We start from the raw sequence: 25,288 nt of genomic DNA on the forward strand, positions 1-25,288 counted from the left end.
TTCCAGCTTCAGTCAATGGTTGGCCATGAAGATGGAGCTTCCTTTGAAACAGTGTAAGAATGACAACAGAAACTAACCCCAATGCCCTTTTAAATATTACCCCACTCAGAAGGCTGTGTCTTTGTGGGGGCAGATGGGACATGGAAAATCTCTGGACATTCCACTTAATTTTCAGGTGAAAAATAAAGTCTACCATACATTTAAAAACAAAATGCCAAATTTCCAATACTAAACACATCCTAAGAGTGAGAAATTGTAGATTAAAAAAACAAAAACAAAAAAGGCAGATGAAAAAGAACACTGAAAATTGAAATATACATAGTAGAAACCAATCCTTAAGTAACCTGGGATAGTAAGGCAGGTGGAGGGCAGAGACAGGACCAGGAAATAGAAAAAAAAAAAAAAAAAGGCTTGAAATCACTTGATTCTGCTTATGGGCTGTTTTAGAAAAACATTCTTAATATGTCACAGATATAATCACTATGACTATACCCAGGTTTGTGATCTGTTTCCAAACCTTGAGTATATGTGTACACCAAATGCAGCTAAGATGTATATTGCTCTCTTCATCTAATCCTGCCACCAGCAGGATTTGTACATGAAGAATAATTCTGAATCCCTTGAACTAGGTATTGTCCTAGCTAATAAAACTTTCAGGACATAATATGTATCAAGGAAATTTTGTAGAAATTCACAGCAAGTATTGATTACATTTATTGTTCATTGACAGTCAAATGTGTCATAAAAGTGAGGCAAATAGATTGTACAAGTAAGAATTTAAGCATACCTTTAAAGCTATATACAATAGGGGAAGTCTTGGTTAAAAATTAAAAATCACTATGGAATATCAAAGCACTTTGTGGGAGGTAGGTTCAAGATGGTGGCTTAGGCAAATCTGAGCATGCTCCCACTCAAGAACATCTTGAATGTTCACCTATCTTTAGAGCAATTCCTCCTGAGAGACAACTGTGAGGCAAATGAACATCTTCTACACAACAAGTGAGAAAGAGAGAGACAGAGACAGAGAGAGACCATAGAGAAGGCTGAGGAACCATGGGAGCACTTTGGGAGGTAAGGGAACAACCCAGGACTAAAGGAATGAGTAGTATCATTGTTTAAGTCTCCCACGCACAGCAATAGCAGGCAGGAACTCCACCCAGGTTCTCTGACAGACCTGTAGGTAACTGTAGCACATCCCTAGCTTCCACTCCTGGACCTGGAGCTGGAAGAAAGAGGAGGGAATCAGAGTATGCACGCAAGAAGCACCTCCACCCAGAGATTGATTAAGTGGGTGCTGCAGGGTGCTTGCTTTGAGTACCTGCTGGGATACATATGGGGCTCCCTCACCTGGAGGAAAGGCACAGAAAGCAAAATGCTGCAGTACTTATCTGCAGGGCTACCCTGTTCAGAGAAAATGAGGAGACTGTTGGGCACTACTGTGTGCCAGTGTGGGGCTCCCCTGCCTGGAGAGAGAGAGAGAGTGGAGCTAGCTAAATGCCATGGCACCTGCCTGCAGGGCTTCCCTTAACAGGGAAAGTGCAGAGATAGTGGGGCACTACTGCAGGTGCACGTGGGTTGCCCTGCTTGAAAAAAGAGCAGAGTTAACAAAACTCTGTGGTGCTCACACACAGTGCTGACCCATGAGAAGTGAATGGGGTGCATCTGTGCACCTGGGCAGAGCTGGCCCACCTGGAGAGCATGCAGAACTAGCAAAGTGCAGCTGTGAGTACTTTCAGGCTGCCCCACCCAGAGAAAGAAAGGAGCTAAGGGCTTTCAGACTCAAGCACTCAGAGCAGTCCTCACCCAGACCCTAATCTGACAACACCGAGTTAAAGCAATAAGGCATCTATACCAGGCAGCCCCAGTCAGATTAGAAAGGCATAGAAGCAGGAAAACACCAAGCTGGCCCATCCAGGATCCACTCCTTCAGGCCAGAGCACACACCAGACACAGCATTCACCTGCCCTGATGACAATCAGCCTCCAAAACAGTTTGACATACAGTCTATACAGAGACCACTTTTTTTAAGACTGGGAGAGATAACTATTTTATATAACTCAGAAGAACAAACACAGAAAGTCAAACAACATGGGGAAACAGAAAAATCTGCCCCAAATGAAGGAACAAGAATAAAAACTTAATAAAACAGATAAGTAATTTGCCTGATAAATAATGCAAAGGAATGGTCATAAGGATGCTCAACAAACTTGAGAGTAGAATTTAGGATCTCAAAAAGCACTTCAACAAATAGATAGAAAATATAATAAAGAACCAACCAGAGATGAAGAATTAATAACTGAAATGAAGACTACATTAGAAAAATCTGACAACAAATTATTTAATACAGAAAAATGAATTAGCAACCTGGAAGACAGAACAGTGACAATTACCCAATCAGGAGAGCAAAATAAAAAAGATAATTTTTTAAAATGAGGACAGAATGAGAGATCTCTGGGATAACATCAAGTACACTAATATCTGCATTATAGGGAATCCAGAAGGAGAAGAGAGAAAGAAGCAGAAAGAAAATTTGAAGAAATAATAGCTGAAAAATTTTCTAATCTTGGAAGAAAACAGACATCCGGGTCCAGGAAGCACAGAGAGTTCCAAACAAGATAGATCCAAAGAGACCCACACCAAGACATATCATAATTAAAATGGCAAGAGTTAAGGATAAAGAGACATTCTTAAAGGCAGCAAAATGAAAATAAACAAGTAACATACAAGGGAAACCCCTAAGGCTATCAGCTGATTTCTCAAAAGCAACTTTACAGGCCAGAAGAGAGCAGCAGAAAATATTTACAGTGCTGAAAGAAAGAAATCTACAACCTCAAATACTATATCAAGCAAGGTTACTATTCAGAAATAAAGGAGAAATAAAGAGTTCTCCAAACAAGCAAAAGTGAAAAGAGTTCACAACCACTAAACTGGCCTTACAAGAAATATTAAAGGGTCTTCTTTGTGCAGATAATAAAAGGCAATAACCAGAAATAAAAATATACAAAATACCAGTAGAGGCAAATATGTGATAATCACAGTGAGTCAACCACATCAAAGCTAATGTGGAGGTTAAAAGACAAAGGTAGCATAATTAATTGTAACTACAATAAATAATCAGGGGATACACAAAACAAAATGATATAAACCTGACATTAAAAACAAAGAGTGGAGGGTGAATAAAAATGTAGTGCATATATAATTTGATTGAATTTAACTGGCTATCAGCTTAATAAGAACTGTGATAGATATAGATGGATATACATGAACCTCATGGTAACCATAACCCAAAAACATACAAAAATACAGCAAAAAAGAAAAAATCCAATCAAAACACTAAAGAAAACCAACAAATTGAAAGGAAAGAGCTCAAAAGAAGGATAAAGGAACAGAGAACAACAAAAATAACCAAAAAAAAAAAAATGAACAAAATAGCAATAAGAACATAACAATTAATAAATACATTAAATGTAAATGGACTAAGTGCTCCAATCAAAAGACATAGGGTGGCATAATGGATAAAATAAAGCATGACCGTCTATATGTTGCTTACAAAAGACTCACTTTAGATTGAAAGACACAATGACTAAAAGTGAAGAGATGGAAAAAGAAATCCCATGTAAATAGAAATGAAAAGAAGGTGGAGGCAACAATACTCATATGAGACAAAGTAGATGTTAAAACAAAGAATGTAAAAAGAGACAAAGAAGGGCATTACTTAATTTTAAAAGGGTCGATCCAAGAAGAAGATACAACAATTGTAAATATCTATGTACCCAACATAGGAGCACAAAAGTATATAATGCAAATATTAATGAACACAAATGTAGAAATTAACAGTAATGTGATACTAGTAGGAGAATTTAATACTCCACTTAGTTCAATGGATAGCTCATGCAGACAAAAATCAATAAGGAAATAATGACCTTAAATGCCACATTAGTTAATAGACATTTATAGAGCATTTCATCCAAAAACTGCAGATTACACTTTTTTCTCATATGTACATGGAACATTTTTCAGGATAGATCACATAACTCGGCCACAAAACAAGCCTCAATACATTAACAGAGATTGATATTATATCAAACATATTTTCTGACCACAATGGCATGAAATTAGAAGTCAACTACAGGAAGAAAATTGGAAAACGTAAATACATGGAGATCAAACAACATGCTTCTAAACAACCAATGGATTAAAGAGGAAATCAAATAGGGAGTCAAAAAACTTCCTTGAGATAAGTGAAAATGAAAATACAACCTTACTAAATTTAAGGGATAGAGCAAAAGCAGTTAGAAGAAAAAAATTTATAGCTATACGGGCCTACCCCAAGAAGCTGAAAAAAATCCCAAATAAAGAATCTAAATTTACTTCTAAAGGAACTAGAAAAAAGAGGAACACAGAAAACCCAAAGTAACTAGAAGGAACAAAATAAAAATCAGAGTGGAAATAAACAAGATAGAAGGCAGAAAAAATAAGAAAAAAAGAATTAAACTAAGACCTGGTTCTATGAAAAGATCAATAGAACTCACCTTTTAGCAAGACTTAAAATTTAGCCATTAGCAAAGACTCATCAGATGAAAAATGGAGAGTACACAATAATGAAATTAGAACTGAAAGAGGAGAGACTACATCCAATACTACAGAAATACCAGAAATAAAGGATCATTAAATAATACTATGAACAATTATATGCCAACAAATTGGACAATCTAGAAAATGAATAAATTTCTAGAAACATACAACCTTCCAAGACTAAACTAGAAAGAAACAGATTCTGAACAGATCAGTTACTAGCAATAAAACTGAAGCAGTAAACACACACACACACACACACACACACACACACACACACACACACACATTCCCAACAACAAAAAAACTCAGGACCAGACAGCTTCACTGGTGAATTCAACCAAACACTTTGATTGGAAGTATTTCCTATCCTTCCAAAAATATTCCAAAAACCTGAAGAGGAAGGAACACTTCCAAACTCATTTTACAAGGCAAGCATTACCCTATTACCCTGATACCAAAACCAGACAAAGACACTACAATCAGAGAGAAGTGCAAGCCCGTATCCCTAGTGAACACAGATGCCAAAATTCTCAACATTATACTAGCAAAGCAAATTCAACAGTACATTAAAATGATTATACCCAAGGAGATTTATACTGGGGATGCAAGGGTGGTTTAACATCTGCAAACAATTACTGTGGTTCATCATATCTATAAAACCAAGAATAAAAATAATTATTATTTTGATAGATGCAGAAAAATCACTTGACCAAATTCCATATCCATTTATGATAAAATCCTCAACAAAGTGGGTACAGAAGGAACTTGATAAAGGTCGTATATGACAAGCCCACAGCTAACACCATACTCAATGATGAAAGCTGACAACTTCTCCTCTAAGATCAGGAACAAGACAAGAATGCCCATTCTCACACTATTATTCAATATACTATTGGAAGTCCTAGCCACAGTAATGAGACAAGAAAAAAGGCATCCAAATTGGAAAGAAAGAGTTAAAACTGTCACTATTTGCAGATGACATGATACTATGTACAGAAAATTCAAAAGAATCTATAAAAAATTACTTTAAAAATTAAGTAAAGTAGCAGGATACAAAATTAATACAGAAATCCACTGTGTCCCTAAACACTAATAACAATTAGAAAGAGAAACTTTTTAAAAAATTACAGTTGCATAAAAAATAATAAAATACCTGTAAACAAATTTAATCACAGAGGTGGAAGACCTGTACTCCGAAAACTCTAAGACATTGAGTAGGACACAAATGAAAGGATATACCATATTTATGGACTGGACAACTTAATACGGTTAAAATGACCATACTACCCAAAGCAATCTGTAGATTCAATGCAACCCCTATCAAAATACCAATGACAATAATTTCAGAACTAGAATAAACAATCCTAAAGTTTATATGGAACTACAAAAGACCCCAAATAGGCAAAGCAGTCTTGAGAAAGAAGAACAAAGCTGGATGTATATGCTCCCTGATTTCAATTATACTACAAACCTAAGATAATCAAAATAGTATGGCACTGAAACAAAACAGACATTAATCAATAAAACTGAATAGAAAGCCCAGAAATAAACCTGTGTTATTATGGCCAACTAATATATGACAAAGGAGGCGAGAATATACAATGGAGAACTGATGGTCTCTTCAACAGGTTGTGCTGAAAAAATTGGACAGTAACATTAAAAAACAAACAAACAAACAAAACCCCTGAAACATTCCCTTACACCCTATATAAAAATAAACCCCAAACGGATTGGAGCCCTGGCCAGTGTGGCTCAGTTAGTTGTAGTGTCATCCCATATACCAAACGGTTGCAGGTTTGACTCCTGGTTAGGGCACATATCTAGGTTGTGGATTAGAGGCAACCAATCAATGTTTTCTCTTACACTGATGTTTCTCTATTTCTCTCTCTGCCTCTCCCTCCTTCCTTTCCTCCCTTTCTAAAAGCAATGAAAAAAAGAAAAAAAAAAAGGTCCTTAGGTGAGGATAAAATGTATCTGAAAAACTGACTAAATGCAAAGCATGAAACCATAAACTCCTAGTGGATAACACAGGTAGTAAATTGACATCAGTCTGAGTAATATCTTTTTGGATATGTCCCATTGAGGAAGGGGAACAAAATAAAAAATAAAATAAAAAATGGAACTTCATCAAATCAAAAAGCTTCTCCACAGTGAAGGAAAGCAACAAAACAAAAAAGACAACCTATAAAATGAAAGAATATGCTCACAAATGATATATCTTATAAGAGGGTGATACCCAATATATACAAGGAACTCGTACAACTCAATAAACAAACAAATAAACAAATAAAAAAATCCAATTTAAAAATGGGTGGAGGGCATGTCTGAAAAAAAGACATACAGATGGTCAACAAGCATATAAAAAGGTGTTCAACATCACTGATCATCAGGGACATGCAAATCAAAACCACAATGAGATACCACTTGACACCAGTCAGAAAGGCTATTATCAAAAAGTCAACAAAGAACGTGTTGACCAGGATGTGGAGAAAATGGAACCCTTATATACTGTCGGTGGGATTGCAAACAATATAGAGATTCCTCAGAAAAACTAAAGCTATGGCCTACTGATTCCACTTCTGAGTATTTAGCAAAAGAAAACAAAAACACTAATTCAAAAAGGTCCTATGTTCATTGCAGCATTATTTGCAACAGCCAAAATATGGAAGCAACCTTGGTGTCCGTTGATAGATGAATGGATAAAGAAGATATGGTATAGATGTAACAATAAAAAAGAATGAAACCTTGCCATTTGCAACAACATGGATGGACCCTGAGGTTATTATACTAAGTGAAATGAGTCAGAAAGAGGAAGACATATACCATATAGTTTTGCTTCTGTGCGGAGTCTAAAAAACAAGAGAAATGAACAAACAACAAAAACAGATTCATAGATACAGAGACTAAAGGAATTGTTGCTAGGGGTGGGGGGTATAGGTGGAAAAGGTGAAGATGTATATAGTCAATAATATTGTGATAAGTTTGCATGATGACAAATTAGTGGGGTGATTACTAGAATTAGTGGGGTGATCACATTATAAGGTATTAAAATTTTGAATAACTATATTGCATACCTGAAACTAATATAGCTAATATAAAATTGTGTACTAACTATACTTAAAAAAGAAATATAAGGGAAAATTTTTAAAGAACTTATTTATTTTTAGAGACAGGGGAAGGGAGGGAGAAAGAGGGGGAGAGAAACATGGATGTGAGAAAGAAACATCGATTGGCTGCCTCTTGTTATGTACCATGACTGGGGACCAAACCCGCAACCCTGGTATGTGTCTTGACCAAGAATGGAACCAGCGACCTTTCACTTTGCAGGATGATGGCAAACCAACTAAGCCCCACCAGTCAGGGCATCTCGCATATTTCCTGATTTAATAATATATCATAGTTTTACTTTTACTTGTGCATATCCCTCCCGATTGGCCCTGGCTGGTTTAGCTCAGTGGATTGAGCGTCGGCCTGCGAGCTAAGTGTCGCTGGTTCGATCTTCCAGTCAGGGTACATCAGAGAAGGAAAACTCTGACTCCAAAAAACCTCCGCTGCCTTGCGGCATACCTCTTCAGGGGAAAGGCTAAGGGAGTAAACCCTGACAGAAAATCCGGAGCCGGAGTCCCTAAGGCGGTTTGACGTTCTAGTCAACACCGGCAACTCCTGCGGCGCACCTGAAGCCAAGCTGTATTGACTCCGTCTTTCCCTTGGACCCTTCAGCTGCGAAGAGAGGGGGGGTCTGCTGCATGGGCAACAGCAGACCCTCCATATCACCCTGCCCAGGCTCTGTAGCTTCAGCGTCATCGCAAGATGTCGATTCAACACGGGAGGAGACAGATACCGTGTCACTCCCAAGTCGGACTGCACAGCCATTCTCGGCGGTGCAGATAGACTCTTAAGAAGCTACACCATCGTCTCTCGAGACGGACGGCTGCCGACGACGACGATCCCTCCCGATTTCAACACAGTATATAGATACATGTAGGAGCTCATAAGTTTTCAAAATTTTATTTTATGTGACTCTTTCACAGCCCACATTTGCAAGATTTGGCAGCAGTCCAGTCTAATTGCTGCACTATAGAATTACTGGAATGTGTTACGTAAATCAAATCACAGGCAGAACAATGTCCATGCACTCACTGTGTGAAAAATACTTGTGGGTATAAAACAGAAACAAAATAAAGCCAACAAATTTTGTAATGTAAACCATCTTCTATCTTATGTTTTATTTGAAAAAAAATCTGACCTAGTTTTTATTAACTTCTAGTTCAAAAAAGTCTTTTGTATGTAGGGTGCCTTACATTCTTTGGAAGGCCCTGTATGTGTACCAGAATGTGCACCTTCAATAGAATTTTTAACAGCATAAGACTTTCCTGTACTGCCACCCTGTGGAATCCTCAGAGAAGACAGCCAGACTTGAAAGCATAAGGAGAGGACCACCATCACCAATCCCGGAGTACTCATCTCATTATATAGTACAGTACACTCATTTTGCAACTCAGATCAAATGGCGTCAGAATTTATATATCTGACATGATTTTAGGCTGTTGAATTTCTCACTGTGAGTCCTCCAAGTAACTGAAAATTCATGGATGTTTCTTTTTCAATTAATGTAAAAATTTTTACTTTGTGTGAACTTTTAAATATGTTTACTTTTTTTTCTCCTTAAATAGTATTTTATGTAAACCTCTGAGAAATTGTCCAACTGAAGGAACCAAGGGAGTTCATGAGGTAATGAACTACATAGTTTAACCTTACTGAAAAGAGGCTTGTTATCACCTGAATTCTGCACCTATTCCTACGGTTGAACCTCATTCCTGAGAACTATAAGTATTGTTATAACAGTGATAAGTGGAATAGCACAGGAAACAAAAGGCTTTCACAGAAGTTCATGATGATCTGCTCAAGATTTTGAATTTAATATATTGTTTTCTGGTATTAAGGACCAAGGGCTGATATTTGCTTTTTAAGTTGGTTGTGGGAATGTTTATGTTGGAACGTCTGTAAATAAATTTTATTTTCCTGATGGTTTGATATAAATGATGTCTTATATTGGAAATAATGTTCCATCTATCAAAACAAAACTCAACACCACAAAATAAAACTTAATTGTTGTCTTGAGAAACAAATTCAGTTCTGTCTTCCTATTAATTATTTTTGTTTTACTTCTACCACATTTTCTTTCCCTATAAAATCTTTTCTTGGGATGAACTCTGATCACCATAAAGGCCTTCCTCGAGAAATTTTCCTTGGTATAAATTCTAGTATGTGTAAAAAATAAAAAAATTCTTACAACTCTATAATAAAAAGATAAATGACCCAATTAAAAATGAGCAAAGAACTTCTATGGACAGAATATGTACAAATAGCTAACAAGCACATAAAAGATGCCCAACATCATTGGCTGAAAGGTAAATGTAGTAAAATCAAAACCACAGTGAGGTACCACTTCACACCCCCTAGGATAGTTACAATCAGAAAGATATACAGAACACGTGCTGACACAGACGGGGAGAAACTAGGACCCTCCCACACTGCTGGTGAAAATAAATGGCATGGCTGCTCTGGACAACAGCTTGGCAGGTGCTACAAAAGTGTAACAGAGTTATAGGAAGCAGCAAATCCACTCCTAGGTACATTTCCAAGAACACTAAAAACTTACTTCCACATAAAAACTCATACAAAAGTGTTCATAGCAACATTATTTATAACAGCCAAAGGTGGAAACAGTCAAAACATTCATCAGCTGATGAGTGGATAGGCGGAATGCAATAAATGCATACAATGGAATATTATTCATCCATTAGAAGGAATAGAGCTCTATATATGTTACAACATAGATGAACCTTAGGGTGTTTGCCCCTGGCTGGTTTGGCTCAGTGGATTGAGCGTCGGACTGCGAGCTAAGTGTCGCTGGTTCGATCTTCCAGTCAGGGCACATCAGAGAAGGAAAACTCTGACTCCAAAAAACCTCCGCTGCCTTGCGGCATACCTCTTCAGGGGAAAGGCTAAGGGAGTAAACCCCGACAGAAAATCCGGAGCCGGAGTCCCTAAGGCGGTTTGACGTTGTAGTCAACACCGGCAACTCCTGCGGCGCACCTGAAGCCAAGCTGTATTGACTCCGTCTTTCCCTTGGACCCTTCAGCTGCGAAGAGAGGGGGGGTCTGCTGCATGGGCAACAGCAGACCCTCCATATCACCCTGCCCAGGCTCTGTAGCTTCAGCTTCACTGGAGAGGACACTCCAGCGTCATCGCAAGATGTCGATTCAACACGGGAGGAGACAGATACCGTGTCACTCCCGAGTCGGACTGCACAACCATTCTCGGCGGTGCAGATAGACTCTTAAGAAGCTACACCATCGTCTCTCGAGACGGACGGCTGCCGACGACGAGATGAACCTTGACACATTATGCTAAGTGAAAGAAACCAAACAGAAATGGGCACGTATTTTATGGTTCCATTTATATGAAATGTGCAGAATATACAAATTCAGAGAGACAGAAAGTAGATTAGTATTTGACAAGGGCTGGAAGAAGGGAGAAACAGGGAGTGACTGCTAACGGGCATGGGATTTCTTTTTTTGGAGTGATGAAATATTCTAAAATTACATAATGGTAATGATTGCAGTTTTATAAATACACATTGACTTCTTGTCCAATGATTTGCAAATATATCTCACCCTTGTGGATTGTCTTTTCACTTTTGACGGTGTCCCTTGAAGCTCAAAAATTTTAAAATTTCATAAAGCCTAATCTACTTGTTTCTTCTTTGGTTGCTTCTGTTTTTTTTGGTGTCAGAGCAACATCAATAATCTCAACCCACAAATATTGTGATGGATTTAAACAGAACAACAGACATAATTACACGATTCCGCAGAGAATCTGTTATCACAGTGTCTCATGTTGATTCAGTCACGTGTAGACTGGGGTCAGGGTGCATCACCCTCATCAGCACTATGCTCAGAGTTTCCTTCCTTAACACACGCTGTCCCTTCCCTTCGCCTAGGACACTATCCCTTCTCACAGCCTCTGTTTCACAGAGCTCTTGTACAACTGACTCCTGACATTTGTTTGGCCATAAAAAATTCACAATTACCATCTAATGTGGCTGAGAGCAAATGCAGTCTTCAGATGCATCCTGCCAAGCAGACTGTGCCCATCAGAGGAAGTGAGAGTCCTAGGGGACTCAGCAGTAGCCAAACAGCAGAAGGGGAAGAATTTCAGGGTGCCATATTTTAAGGAAAATTAAAAATTGAAATGTAACTTGAGGTTGGTGAATGGAAAAGTGGAGGGAGGGGGTGCTGGAGAACACAGCAGAAGATACTTCTTGGAAGGGAAGAGGCATGGAAGAATGCCTCACCTAGCCCAAGGGCTGCTGTGTGGGAACCTGAAGGAAACCCTGAGGATAGAAGGTACAGGGTTATGGGCTTGGGATTCAATATAAAGAAAAGCTTTCTAGCACAGTGTGCAGCACTGATGAGGCACTCAGTAACTTATTGAATAAAGAATGAATGAATAGATCCAAGCTCCCAAACTGTGCAAATGGCCATCCAACAAATGAATGAGTTTCTGTCCCTGGAAATCCTCAAGCAGAAGGAGGTGGTGGAAAGGATTCCTACCTGGGGCAGTAGAGGCAGGGTGAGCAGAGATATACATTTATTAATTTCTTGGCCTAGAACAAGTACTCATAACAAGCTTATATATTAGATCTTGTCATCCTAATTGTTATATCAGATGAAGAAACAGATTTAAAAGCATTAAGTATCTTGTCTGGTACTACACAGAAGGTGAGATTTGAAAAAATAGGCTTACTCCCTCTGCTGCCCAGCCTCGCTGCCAGCGGGCTGAAGGGAGGCACTAGGTAGCCCGCCCAAGTGTAGGCAACAGGGGCTTGAAGGCAGCATGCTTGTCCTACTTCCCAGGTGTGTGAACCTGTAAAATTAAGACTTCCAAGGTGATCCGGTGTGTTTTAATTGTAGGGATTCTACTTCCCCAGTTTTTGGCAGATCCAGGCTTTTTTACTTCAACTGGTCAGATGACTGGTTTGATTTATACAGAGGAAGATCTGGTGACTTCCCTGAAAGACTATATGAAGGCAGAAGATGACAAATCAGAACAAATTTAAAAAATGGGCAGAGAACTTAGATCAGCTAACTAGAACAGTGAGAAAAGATACAGAGGATTTGTTGGGCACCCTGTAAATGCCTTCAAGTTAATGAAACGTCTGAACACTGAGTGGAATGAGTCGGAGAATCTAGTCCTTAAGGATACGACAGATAGCTTTCTCTCAGAGACAGGGCTTCCCCAATGATGAAGATCAGGCTCAGGCAGTCAAATCCCTGCTGTGTCTTCAGGCATCTACAATGTGGATACAGATACCACTTCAAAGGGTCATCTTCCAGAAGGAGCATATATCTTTTCTAACTGTTGAGAACTGTTCTGAGTTGGGCAAAGTGGCCTACACGGGAGCAGAGTATTACCACACTCTGTGGATGGAACAAGCATGGAAGTAGCTGGAGGAAGGTGAGGTTTCTACCATTCATTGATCAAATCTCTATTCTAGACCATTTGAGCTATGCAGTGTACCAGCACGGAGACCTCAGTAAGGCACTTTTGCTCACAACAAAGCTTCTTGAACTAGATCCCAAGCATCGGAGAGCTGATGGTAACTTAAAATATTTTTAGTATATAATGGCTAAAGAAAAAGAGACTGGAAAATTGACCACAGCACAGTACAGAGTATCTAAGAGTGCCTGGCTCTCTGCTTATGAAAACTCTGTGGTGTCTCGAATTAGTATGAGAATGTAAGACCTAACGGGACTCAATGTTTCCACAGCAGAGGAATCACAGGTAGCAGATTATGGAGTGAGGACAGTACGAACCCCATTTTGATTTTGCACAGCAAGGTGAACCAGATGCTTTCAAAGAGCTGGGGACAGGAAATAGAATTGTTACAAGGCTGTTTTATATGAGTGATGTGTTAGCAGGAGGAGCCACTGTATTTCCTGAAGTAGGAGCTAGTGCTTGGCCCAAAAAGGGAACTGCCGTTTTCTGGTATAATCTATTGGCCTATGGAGGAGATTATAGTACATGGCATGCAACATGTCCAGTGCTAGTTGGAAGCAAATGGGTATCCAATAAATGTCTCCATGAACGTGGCAAGAATTTCGAAGACCGTGCACCTTGTCAGAATCGGAATGACAAATAGGCTTCTCTTCCTCTCCTTTTGTGCTCTGGTGTGTCTGACGCAGTTCCCAGTCTTAACTTTCAAGAGCTTACAATTGACTAACACAACACTCCATGGTTGGTTGAGTTAGGAAACTCACCCCATGATTCATCTGTGCACAATCACTAACTCTGTGGGGTTTTTTCCTTTAAAAGGAACACTACGTCACCACATTGTACATACAAAACCTTAAAGTTCAGTTGATATCACAGAGGACAAAGCAAGGCAGACTTAAAAATGAGGAGTTTTTACATTTGTTACATTTTTTAAAGAACTTTTTGATTAGATAACAAATATACTTTAAGCATCTGATTACAGTATATCACTACATCTCAGAGGATGGGTGGTAGGTACAATGGGCCGTGGGATGAAGAAGAAATGTCTTACAGAACCTAGGACTATGTTTGCCTAGTCTTCTCACTTTCTGGATCTGCCTGAAGACTAGGAATAGACTAGGCCTCTAACCTGGATTCCATACAAAGTTTACCTCTCCACATATTTTCTAAGTTTATTTTTTTTCCTCCCAAGTCCTTTTTAAAGAAAATATACTTTATTTTATTAATCCCCTTTTTCTCTCATAGCTCCTTTGTGGTGAATTAAATCTGTTTGAGGTAAAAATAGCTTGATTTAAAACATTTTTAACAGCAAGTTCTACATAAAAACACTGGGGTTTCTCAACTAAAATGATCACCACTTGGTCTGTTTCTTTGTCCTTTTCCTTAAATGACGGATGATTTCATCCATAAAATTAGTGCTGATTTTACTAGAGCTAATACCTTGCCTCATCCTTGCTATAGCAGGGTGATGATACTGGCATTCTGATTAAATAAATATTGTACCCACCGCCCAAAAAGAAAGATTTTATTTGAAGTTTGTCTCCAGAATGCATATCTTTCCATTCAATCACAATGTTATATTGTTGTATTAGCTCTGAAGTTTAATAAACTCCAAGATTCTGAGCCTCTTGTAAATCTTTGACCATCATGATATAAGAGCATGGTACCATTTACAACTTTTTCAAAATAGAGAACCTGAATTATCTACTAAAACTGAGAGAAGACTGAAACCTACCTTAGCCAGAAATTCCCAATGATCGCTCTATGTGATTATTACATGTATTTTCTATTCTCTAATTCCTAGATTAACTAGTGCTTTATGAACTTACCTATCTTAAAAATAACTTTTGATACATCTGGCTGTTCTCCTCCATAGTTACATCCATGCATGTGTGGTCTGAGGAGGGAGGCTGGAATGAGCAGGACAGGCTTAAAACAGAAAAACAAAAAACAAAAAAAAAGCAGGACTCTCCTTTCTGAAATAACAGGGTCCTGGCTGTCTGCCATTATGCCTATATTTAAAGGACAAGACACAAAGATCCTACTGAAATTTATTCCAATTTCCTCCTCCTCTACTCTGTCCCTTTAAGTATCTACCCTATTTCCCAATAGTCCAACATTTGGTGCTCTATTCCTTGAGTTAAAGCAATAAAAAGCCACTTTAATGTGCAGGTAGAGGGAGGAAGAAGGCAAATGTGATTGCATAAGCCATTTTCAGCCATTAATGACCTCACAACAATCAGTTTGATTGGTTGTTAGATTACGAAAAAAGGTTCGTTTTAAGAGCAGAAGACCAAATAACTGCCTAGTACAACAAACACCTCTCCTGAGTCCTGGGCAGCCAGCGATAATGACTCAGGAAGGAACCGGTAAGGAATAAATGATTGCGCTCTCTACAATTCACCGTTCTGGACACTGCATCAGAGCTATGGGATCTTTCCCAGGGTAACACCTTGCTTCTGATTTCTTTCTCCTTTGCTGCTGGGACTAAGTGAGTGAGAGAGGGAATGGTAAAAGCAGACAATTTCTTTGGCCATTCTATAGAGTGAGTGTATGTTCCCTAAGCCCTCCCCCCCAAAAAAACAAAGTGACCAGAGTCTGTTATGCCCTCAGAAAGTCTCAGGATCTCTAAGATGAGGGAGTCTCTGTAATTCTAATGTTAAAAACAGTATTTTTTTTTTCTTACAACATGATCCTCAAAAACAACCCAATCAATTCAATCAAAGAAATGAAGATCTATTCCAAAGCTGGAGGATAAGTTGGTATTGAAACTATTGAGAGATGATACATTACTAAGGGCCATGACATTTAGGCCTTAGCCACCGAGTAGGATCTGACTCCATTGTAGATATGATTCAACATGGTAGCTTAGGGTAGCTATTTCTACCAACTACTAGGGAATGCAATATTTTATTTATCAAAAATTCTACATTAAAACCAGGTCCTATGGAAGAGATTGGCATAAAATGTTGCTTAAATACAATGTAATAGACATTGTTTGAAAACATTGGAACCAGGTATCAGGAGGGTTATTGAATGTTAGACCCCTGTGAGCCTCAGGGGTATCATCCAATGTAGACTAAGAACAAATACTAGAGAGGTGGTACTTGGTATGGTAAGTTCTAGATCTGATTCTGCCCTATGTGGCCTTGAGCAAGATATTTCACCTCCCTGGTCTTTAGTTCCCTTCTCTGTGAAATAACAATACTGGTTCCAGTGATCTCTGATGTCCTTGCAGCTTTGACAATTCATGATTATATTTTAATGTGTCCTAAATTCCCACCTTAGCTGGATGGACATCTCTTCCTTCTAGCAACTGAATAATCTGTGTGAAAACCTAAACAGATTCTAACCAATTTCACTTCACAGAAAGAAAACAGTTAATGAACACATTCTGCATCCCAAGTTCTTCCATCTGTACCAAGTACATTTCAGGATGTCCTTTCCTGCTGAGTATGCCCCCAGGAACCTCCCAGGTTATACAGGACACTCCAGCTGTCAGCAGGTATTTCTAAGTTTGGCTGCTTCAGCAATTTATGGAAAAAAAAATCAGTAAGTGTGGGAGGAAGAGTAATAAGTTAAATAATGTTCACCTGCTTGTCCTTGAGGAGCTGTGGAGTTTCTGGGACTGTGGGCCTAAGACCAGCTGTGCCAAACTACCTGGGGGCGAGGGCAGTCTGGGAAACAAAGCCAATTCCTGAGATGTTCAAGGGAACCCCCACTGACCCTGAGTCACCAAGAGTGGGGAACAGGCAGGAATTTGCTCCCTGGGGGATTCCTTGCCAGAGTTTGAGAGTTCCCAATGTTGAAAGATTTATGTGGCAAAAAGTACATCAATTTTATCCAGCAGCCTAAATTAATGTAGGAATTACAGTGTGTGAGTGGGCAGACTGCCTTAGCAATTGGAACTGACATTAAAGTGGTATTGAGTTTGAGGAGCCAGTGAGAAGCTGGAGTGACGAGACAGGTCAGAGCTGACAATATCAATGGAAGGGGTTATTGTCTAATCGGCAGGAAGCTGGGCAACAAAAAGATGGGGGAAGACACAGAAGACAGGGAAAAGGTTAGAAATATACTCGCCACAACATAGACAGTGGTCTTTTCTGGGTAGTAACATAGATTGCGGATGATTTCTACTTTCTTTATAGTATCATTACTCTTATGATGTTTGGATTTGCTTTTCAATGAGCATTACTATTTTTATAATCATTAATCAAAATACCATTTCTTGATGGACATAAGAGAGATGAGGTAAATTGATTATTTGAAAAGCCTGAGAACAAATAATTTCTCGAGAATTGAAAATCCAAGACTATAATCCTAATATACTTTTAAAAATATTCCTATTTGAAAGCATTGTTTTTTATTATTACATAATGAGTTAACACAGTGACACCTCTCATTCATTTATCAAAAGCTATATTTTTTCCTCTTGATATTTTGTTAATAAATGAAGTTTCTGCAGCTTAACCCCTACTTACTAAATTCAGCATTTTCCCCTCAGAAATGGTTTATGTAGGTCCTGTACACACATACAATTGCAATTACATGAGAATTCCCATAAAAATCTGTTAAGTACTTAACTTCTTCAGATATAAAAAATGTTTATATCCAATAGAAATAAACAAAAGCTAATACATATATTTTTATATTTATAATAAGTACAAAAAGATCTCTATGAATTCCTCTCTGTTTGTGTGCATTTGCTAGTCACAACACTTCCCCCTAGTGTCCAGCTGATGGAAAGGCATAGTGGAGGGGAAGAATAAAGAACAAAGAACGGGGTGAGAATAAAACGTGTGCTGGAGGAGGGGAAGGAGGCAAGGATGGATCATTGCTGTCTAATGATCTAGATGAAACGCTAAAGCTTTTTTTGTACTACATCTGATTCTTTTCTAGGTCCCTGAACAATGATGGAAGTGAAAAAAAATAAATAAATTTTGCCTAAGACTCCAAAAAAATAACAAACCACAGATTTCCAGAACTACCCTCTCATGTCTTTCAATGTTTACTTCCAGCCTCAACTTGATTTCAGAATCTCCATTACCTTTTCCCCAATATACTTCCAGTTAAAACATTATCCCTTCTGGGGGAAATTGCACTAAGGAGTGGATTAAAAATAAAAGCCTCTGAAATTTCAAGGAGAGTGTCCCACTGTGCCCCTGCCAGATGCCTGGGGGCAACTGTAAGGCCCTGCTCAACCGGAGACTTTTCCTACTCCTCAAAGCTCTGTTTAAATAGTCAGGCTACCTCATTCATTCTTGAAGCAAACATTTTCTGACCCTCTGTTCCTGGTCTGTGTCAGGAAAAATGGTAATCATTGCTTATGTGGGACCCACATCTATCTCAGATGTACTTTTATCAGAACATACTCAACACTCAATATTTCCAAGTATCTTAAGCCCTTAATCTCACCTTCATTTACCAGGGGGTCATCACACTACTGCTTATGCATTGCCATTTTGCATGAAGATGTCATTTTTAATTAAAATATGAGAAAAGGTACATATAGATGTCAAACATCACTAATATTTTTTCTTCTTCTACCTTATATCCATTTATTGTGCATCACTAGTACTGAAATCCTGGCAAATGATATAGTGTCAGAACTAAAAATTTTAACTCTAGCTATAGATAAAAACTAAGTATTGGTGAAGTTAAAGAATGTAAAATAATTCCAGGTTTTCACATTTGAATCCATTCACACGATATAATATGGCTTCTCAAAAAACAACAACAACAACAACAACAAAAAAAAAAACACCTACACAAACATACTATGAAGGTAAAGACCATTGATAAAGGAAAGGAGAGAGTGGACAAGAAGTACCTATCAGTACTTAAAACCACAAAGAAAATGTTTTTACTCATATTTCCATACTTTAATCTCTATTGATTACAGCCATAAATTATGTTTCATCTGAAACACAAGGTTTTTTCCTTCTCCAGTGATTAGAATTTAACCAAATTTCATTTTGGTGTTAATTGATATCTTGTCACTAGAGGGAGTGGTTGTTCTTTTTTCTTTTTAAGCAGGTTTTGCTAAAACGAAAACATTTTATTATGCTTATCATATATTTAAGTTTTATTATGTGAGTATGTTGTAAAGGTCCTGGGTGTCCACATGGTACCTGGAGGACCTTCTAATTTTCTGTGTTGTTTTGGTTACAATTTTGTAGCTACTCCAGCTGAATTCAGCACAATCTTGATGCTGATAAATTAAATCTCTAATGACTTTTTGCATTTTTAGTTTTGAAAATGAATCTGTTCTTCCAGCTTCACAATTATATAGCTGTAAAAGTAAGATAAGAAAAAGGCAGTGTTTTGACAGCTAGTTTTATCCTTTAATAAACTTGATTTTGAAGCAATTCTGGAATACAAATTAATGCAATATTCCAAATGATATAATTCACTTGAAATTACATGTTTAGAAAAAGATAAAAAATGGCAGTCAGCACATACTAGGGTAGCAATAAATATTTATTAAGCTGACAACATTAATTTTAAAAAATGCAGGGATACACGGTTAGTCCACCTCTAGACTGTCCCTTCCACCTACCTTATTGCAAAATGAGATCTGAACTTCAGATGTAAACACCCTTCTGGGTCTTACAAGTCTCGCTATCAAATCCACACATCATAAGCAAGCAAAGTTCCCTAAATAAATGCAATAACAGCTGCAAACGTGAATTTCTGGGTAACTCCCAATCTGAATAGCAACTTAAACAATGCACCGTAGTTCTCAAGCTTTTTGGTCCCCCAGGTTGTCAGAAATTTTTGAAGGGACTGATGCAGAGTTCTATCTTGTTTCCCAGTTCCGTTATTAGCACATTAATCAATGACAAAGACACATTGAAAGTGAACCAAGGCTCTCTCACATGCTTACAGGACATGAAGGACAGCATGCAAGGCCAGAAAACTAATGTATTTTATCCCTGCCTGATGCAACCACTGATATTTATTGACATTATTTTTTCTCATTAGCACCATTCTTAAAATAATGGCCCATTCGTTCAGAGAAGGGAGGAGGAAGAGAAAGCAAGTCAGTCCATGGCCTGCTGTAAAAACGCATCCCAGAAGCACAGCAAACATGGTGCCTGGGCACTCTGATGCTTTCGTACCTTTGACAATGGCTAGCTATTTGAAATTTTAAACCCTGGAGGGTTTTATGTTTCTCAACCACGGAGAGTTATTTTTTTTTTTAATATCAATTTATTTTTTAAAGATTTATTTATTTTTAGAGAGAGGGGAAGGGAGAAAGAGAGGGTGAGAAACACCAATGTGTGGTTGCCTCTCACACAACCCCAACTGGGATTGAACCGCTGACCCTTTGCTTCACAGGCTAGTGCTCAATCCAATAAGCCACACCAGCCAGGGTGAGAGGTATATTTTAAAGAACAATTTTTCTTGCCTGCAGTGAAAAAAAACATTCCCAGGAGGAAAATATCTCACCCATCAGAACAGAATGCACCCATCCAGGGCCAACTGAGTTTGAGAAAATTGCGTCTCAGGGCGTGCTACATTATGCCCTGGGAATCCATTCATCTCTGAGGCTTAAGCAGATTGACTTGGGATCAATTAGTATTATTCTGAGTAGCATCTGATATTCTCAGCATGCTCTCCGCCCCCATCCTCTTCATTTCTCAATTCCTACAATTAGTGTGAATTAACATGAGTTCCCAGTTTATAGATGAATTAGAGGTTTAGAGACTCTTTGGTGACTTCTTTGGGTTCAGAATGATTTTCAGTGACAGAGCTTTATCATAATAAAATATTTTCTTCCCCTTTATCTCTCTCCTACTTTGTTCTTTTGAGCTTTTCTATATAGCCAAGGGTAGATAACATGTACAGGCTATTGAGCATGATATTGTTTTTCAAACAGCAATGCCAAGGTTGTTTTAAAAGCAGCTCCAACTTCAAAGTTTAAGACAGGGGCTTATCTATGGGAAAGAGACTAGGCTACAGCAAGATATTTTTATGTTATCAAGACAAATTCAGCCTTACCCCAAAATACCATCATCAATGAAAATGCCTTTGAAAAATTATAACACGGTACCCAAGAAGTATCTGGAAATAATGTGCCACCTCAGATTAATTTATTTAGCCCTTTAGTCATTCTGTTTTATCCTCAGATTACTCTGTGTCTTGTATATGAGAAGTGGTACGGAAGCAGGAAGTGTCTGCTTAAAATACAAACCTTCATGAGTTAGCAAAGGTAACAGGAAACAAATTCCACAAGTGACAGGAAATACCAGAGGAGTGTGAGACTGGGCAGTCTCCAGTGCCAACCGCTGTGCCAAATGCCACACAACCACATCACAGGCATCTGTGCACTATGACTCATCCTTGAGAGAAAAGGCAGACTCGTGTGTTCAAAGATGAAAGGACTTCCCCAGGTAGGATAAAAAAATAGCCACCAAGAAAATGAGGCATTTCACTTTAAAGCACTCTGAAAATGTCACAGCCTGTGTCACACAGGGGGTATCAGGACAAGGGGAGAGTAGAGATAAAGTATCAGCATGGGGCATATTGAAAAGGATGGTGATGGGTAAGGAAAGGCAAAAATAGAAGCATGTCTGCGGCTTCTAGAGAGGATAATTCTCCACCAGGAAACACGCATTTTGAAGGATGCTGACGTTCACTTCTTTTCCTGTCCAACGTCAAGGAGAGGGGCCCGTGCCGGCCCAGTAAAAGCATCTATATTAATTGTGACAAAGGATGGCCGCCTATGAAACGAGTGCAGGTGGGGATTCCAAAGTCCCTGTGAGACTAGGGGTTCCCTGGGCCAAACGCATCATGCACAGATTCTCCCAGTTTATGCCTCCAAAATGACAGTCACTTATTCCTGACCTTGACTGAAAACTAGGCTCTTGTGATCCACCTTTCCACGAATGAAATGAGGACTCAGAGGCTATGTAGTGCAACGTGGGGGCCTGGAGTTGTGGGGAGGGGGTGAGGCTGGCAGCTGGGAGACCTAGATATGGGCACTGCCTGAGGGACTAAACCTCGCTGGGTCACTTACTTTAGAGGGTGACAATAGATGATTTTAAGAATTTTTACCATCTTTAAAGCTCTATGGTTTTGCTCTCTTTAAAGGAATGATATAAATCTACAGGGACTCTTGACATTAACATTGTGCTCTGTAAATGAAGGAGCAGCAAATGGATCCCCAAACCCACCCAAGGAAATCCACCCTGACATTATCTACAGAAGCCCATTAATTCACAGCCTAGGCATTTCGATAGGACTCAGTTCCAGGCACCTAGGAAATCCAGAGAAGAAATGGCAGGAAATACCTCCTGCAGCACTCTGCAACTGCTCATCCAAGACAGCCAGAAGCACCACAGCTTAGGCTCAAGTGTCTAGGCTCTGTGCCTGCAAAATCGGGGAGATTCATGAGGTTTCTGGGGGCTGACAGAGAAAACTTAAAGCACTGAAGAAAATCCAAAATAATCACATCAAACTATGGCACTCTGGAGAAACATAAAATGTCATCCTAGCATTTTCAGAATTTATTTCTTCATTACAAAGGAGAAAATTAGGGCTCCCGCATCTTGTCTTTCCTTCTGACTCAGCCAGAGTGCGAGAGCTCCCCTGGCAGGGACCCAAAGCAAGGAGGCCAGTGGATTTATTTGCTGACACGTATTGGTGGTGCTCCATTTTCTGTTTTCTAAAAGAGTTGACCTATTTACACAAATCATACATCATCTTCCCTTACTACTTGCCTCCTGCGATAACTGGGCACCAAAGAATGGCTAAATCTTAGTTATCTGCTTTGTATAATCTCTCTGCTCATGCATTTGGAAGTGACTCTCCCTTCCCATGACCTCAACCTGCTGGATGGGGAGAACTGAGGGATTCTAGCCTGGCCTACTTTGTGTTTACTGGAAGCAGCTTCCTGTCCTAAAGGAAGAGAGGAATTGATTACTAATTCCTTTCAAATATCTTCTCTTGAGCTGTGGCTTCCCTCCAACGGAGTAGACACAAGATTTATTGTAATTGATATTCACAGATTATGCAAAGATAATACTTTGGCCAACAGCTCTAGCCTCATTCCATGACTCCCTAGATGACCAACCTTTTCACAAAATGACAATTTGACTCAAGTACTGAGCATTTATCCCTTTAGCCACCACAAATACCTAATCCCAGAGGGTCAGGGAAATGACCAAAAGGCAAATTTCAGAGGAAGTTAGGGACATGTGGAATAGTCCCTACATGAGCCCTATACCAGATAAATGCAGATCTCTGTGAATATATGAATGCTAGCACAGTAATGCAGCAGTTACAGGTCCTAGGTCCTAAGGAAAAACAGTCTCTATTTTCACAGAAATATAATGGAAGCACCTGCATAACAAAGTTTTCTAGTAGCCACATTAAAGAGGTAAAAATTAATACATGTTTTAAGCCAAAATATCTAAAACAGTATTATTTTAACATTTCAATATTTAATGTTTTTTTCACACTAAGTCTTTGAAATCCCATGTGTTTTACACTTAATTCAAACCAGCCACATTCCGAGTGCTCAATGGGTCACATGTAACCAGTGGCTATTCGACTGGATGGCAGAGGTCTGGAATGGGAAATTTCATCTTATTCAAAAAAAAATTTCATTTAGTGTTTTAAGAATTTAGGCTATGGAGTCAGACTTCGGGCTTACCTGCTAGTTGAGTTGACTTTACGCAAACTCTGTTTACCTTTCTAACTAAGCCTGAGTTCTCATCTGTAAAATGGGTCAATAACAGTGCTTGTTTTATGGAGTTGCTGGCATAGAGAGAGTCAAGGTTGTCATTATTGTTCATTCCCTTCTCCTCCTCAATTTGACAGACATGTATTGAGCCTCTCATATGTAGTAGGTACTGTATTAGTCTGCATGGACTGCTATAACAAAATGCCACAGATGAAGTAGCTGAAACAATAAACATTTATTTTTCACAGTTCTGGAAGCTGGGAAGTCCAAGATCAAGGTGCCAGTTAATAGGTTTCTGATAAAAGCTCTCTTCCTGGCTACAGATGGCTGTTTTCTCCCTGTGTCCTCACATAGCAGAGAAAGAAAACGAGATCATTCTCTGCTGTCTCTTCTTAAAAGGACACTGATACCATTGGATCATGGCTCCACCCATATGCCTTCATTTAACCTTAATTACCTTCTTATAGGCCCTATCTCCAAATACAGTTATATTGGGGGTTAAGGCTTCAAAATCTGAGTTGGGGTGTGGGAACAGCTTTCAGTCCATAGCAGGTGCTATAAGGTATCAGACAACTCTACAGAACATAGACTATTCCTTTGTTCTCAATAAACTCAAAAATCTAGCTTCTAGAAGTGATGCCTATTCACAAAACTAAGTTTAATAGATGATTTTTAAAATGTTGAAGTAGAGGTAAATACAAAGTGCATATGGGTACAAAGGAGGAAAAAAATTCAGCGGTGTGTTGGGAAAAATACCAAAACGCTCTCATTTGTAGTATTTGCCAACTTCTGTGATGTAAATACTCCCACCATGGCTGGTTTCAAGCTGCCAGAGTATTACTGAATATTTAACAATCAGTATTCAGCTCTCTCTAATCAGATTGAGCTAGCTCCAGCACGCTCCTGGAAAATCCCAGCCCAGGGAAAGAAAAGTTTGTCAAAAAAGTGGGATATCAGCCCAGCCTTAAAAGATAAGGAGGAGAGAAAAGAGCTCAGAGTGAAATGAAAGACTAAATAGGAAAAACCTGAGAAGGATGAAAGTAGATGATTAAAAAATAAGTCATTTCTTTGGGTTGGAACACATGCTAGGAAATGAATCTAGAAAGATAACTTCAGATCAGATCATAACAGAGACAGACTATAAAAACAGGAACAGGACTTTCTTCCATAAAACAAACCATTTATAAGAGCCTCTAAGTGGAGAGTAACAGAGATAAAATGTAGCACTTCCACCTTCCAGAAAAACACTTAGATGTGCATTATCTCACTTCTTCCTAACACAGAGCAGATATTACCAACCCTGTTGTGAGCCAGTATTCCCACTTGTGCCTTCAGACAGGCACCTTACTTAGAATAAGGGTCTTTGCAGGTGTACAGGCACGCACCGCTTAACAATGATGGTATGCTCTGAGAAATGTGGCATTAGGCAGTTCCAACACTGTGCAAACATCAAAGAGC

General features: G+C 38.8%; 1 protein-coding gene and 1 pseudogene across 1 annotated transcript in view; one reads left to right on the forward strand and one right to left on the reverse strand.

Annotated features, from left to right (window-relative positions):
- The window catches only part of ANK3 (ankyrin 3), a 501,644-nt gene that overhangs the window by 371,892 nt on the left and 104,464 nt on the right, over positions 1–25,288 (reverse strand). The window lies entirely within an intron of this gene.
- Positions 12,121–13,779, forward strand: LOC150010116 (prolyl 4-hydroxylase subunit alpha-1 pseudogene; annotated as a pseudogene).

Source organism: Furipterus horrens, unplaced genomic scaffold, assembly GCF_987537825.1.
Source record: "Furipterus horrens unplaced genomic scaffold, mFurHor1.1.pri manual_scaffold_5, whole genome shotgun sequence".
Lineage (NCBI taxonomy): Eukaryota > Metazoa > Chordata > Mammalia > Chiroptera > Furipteridae > Furipterus > Furipterus horrens.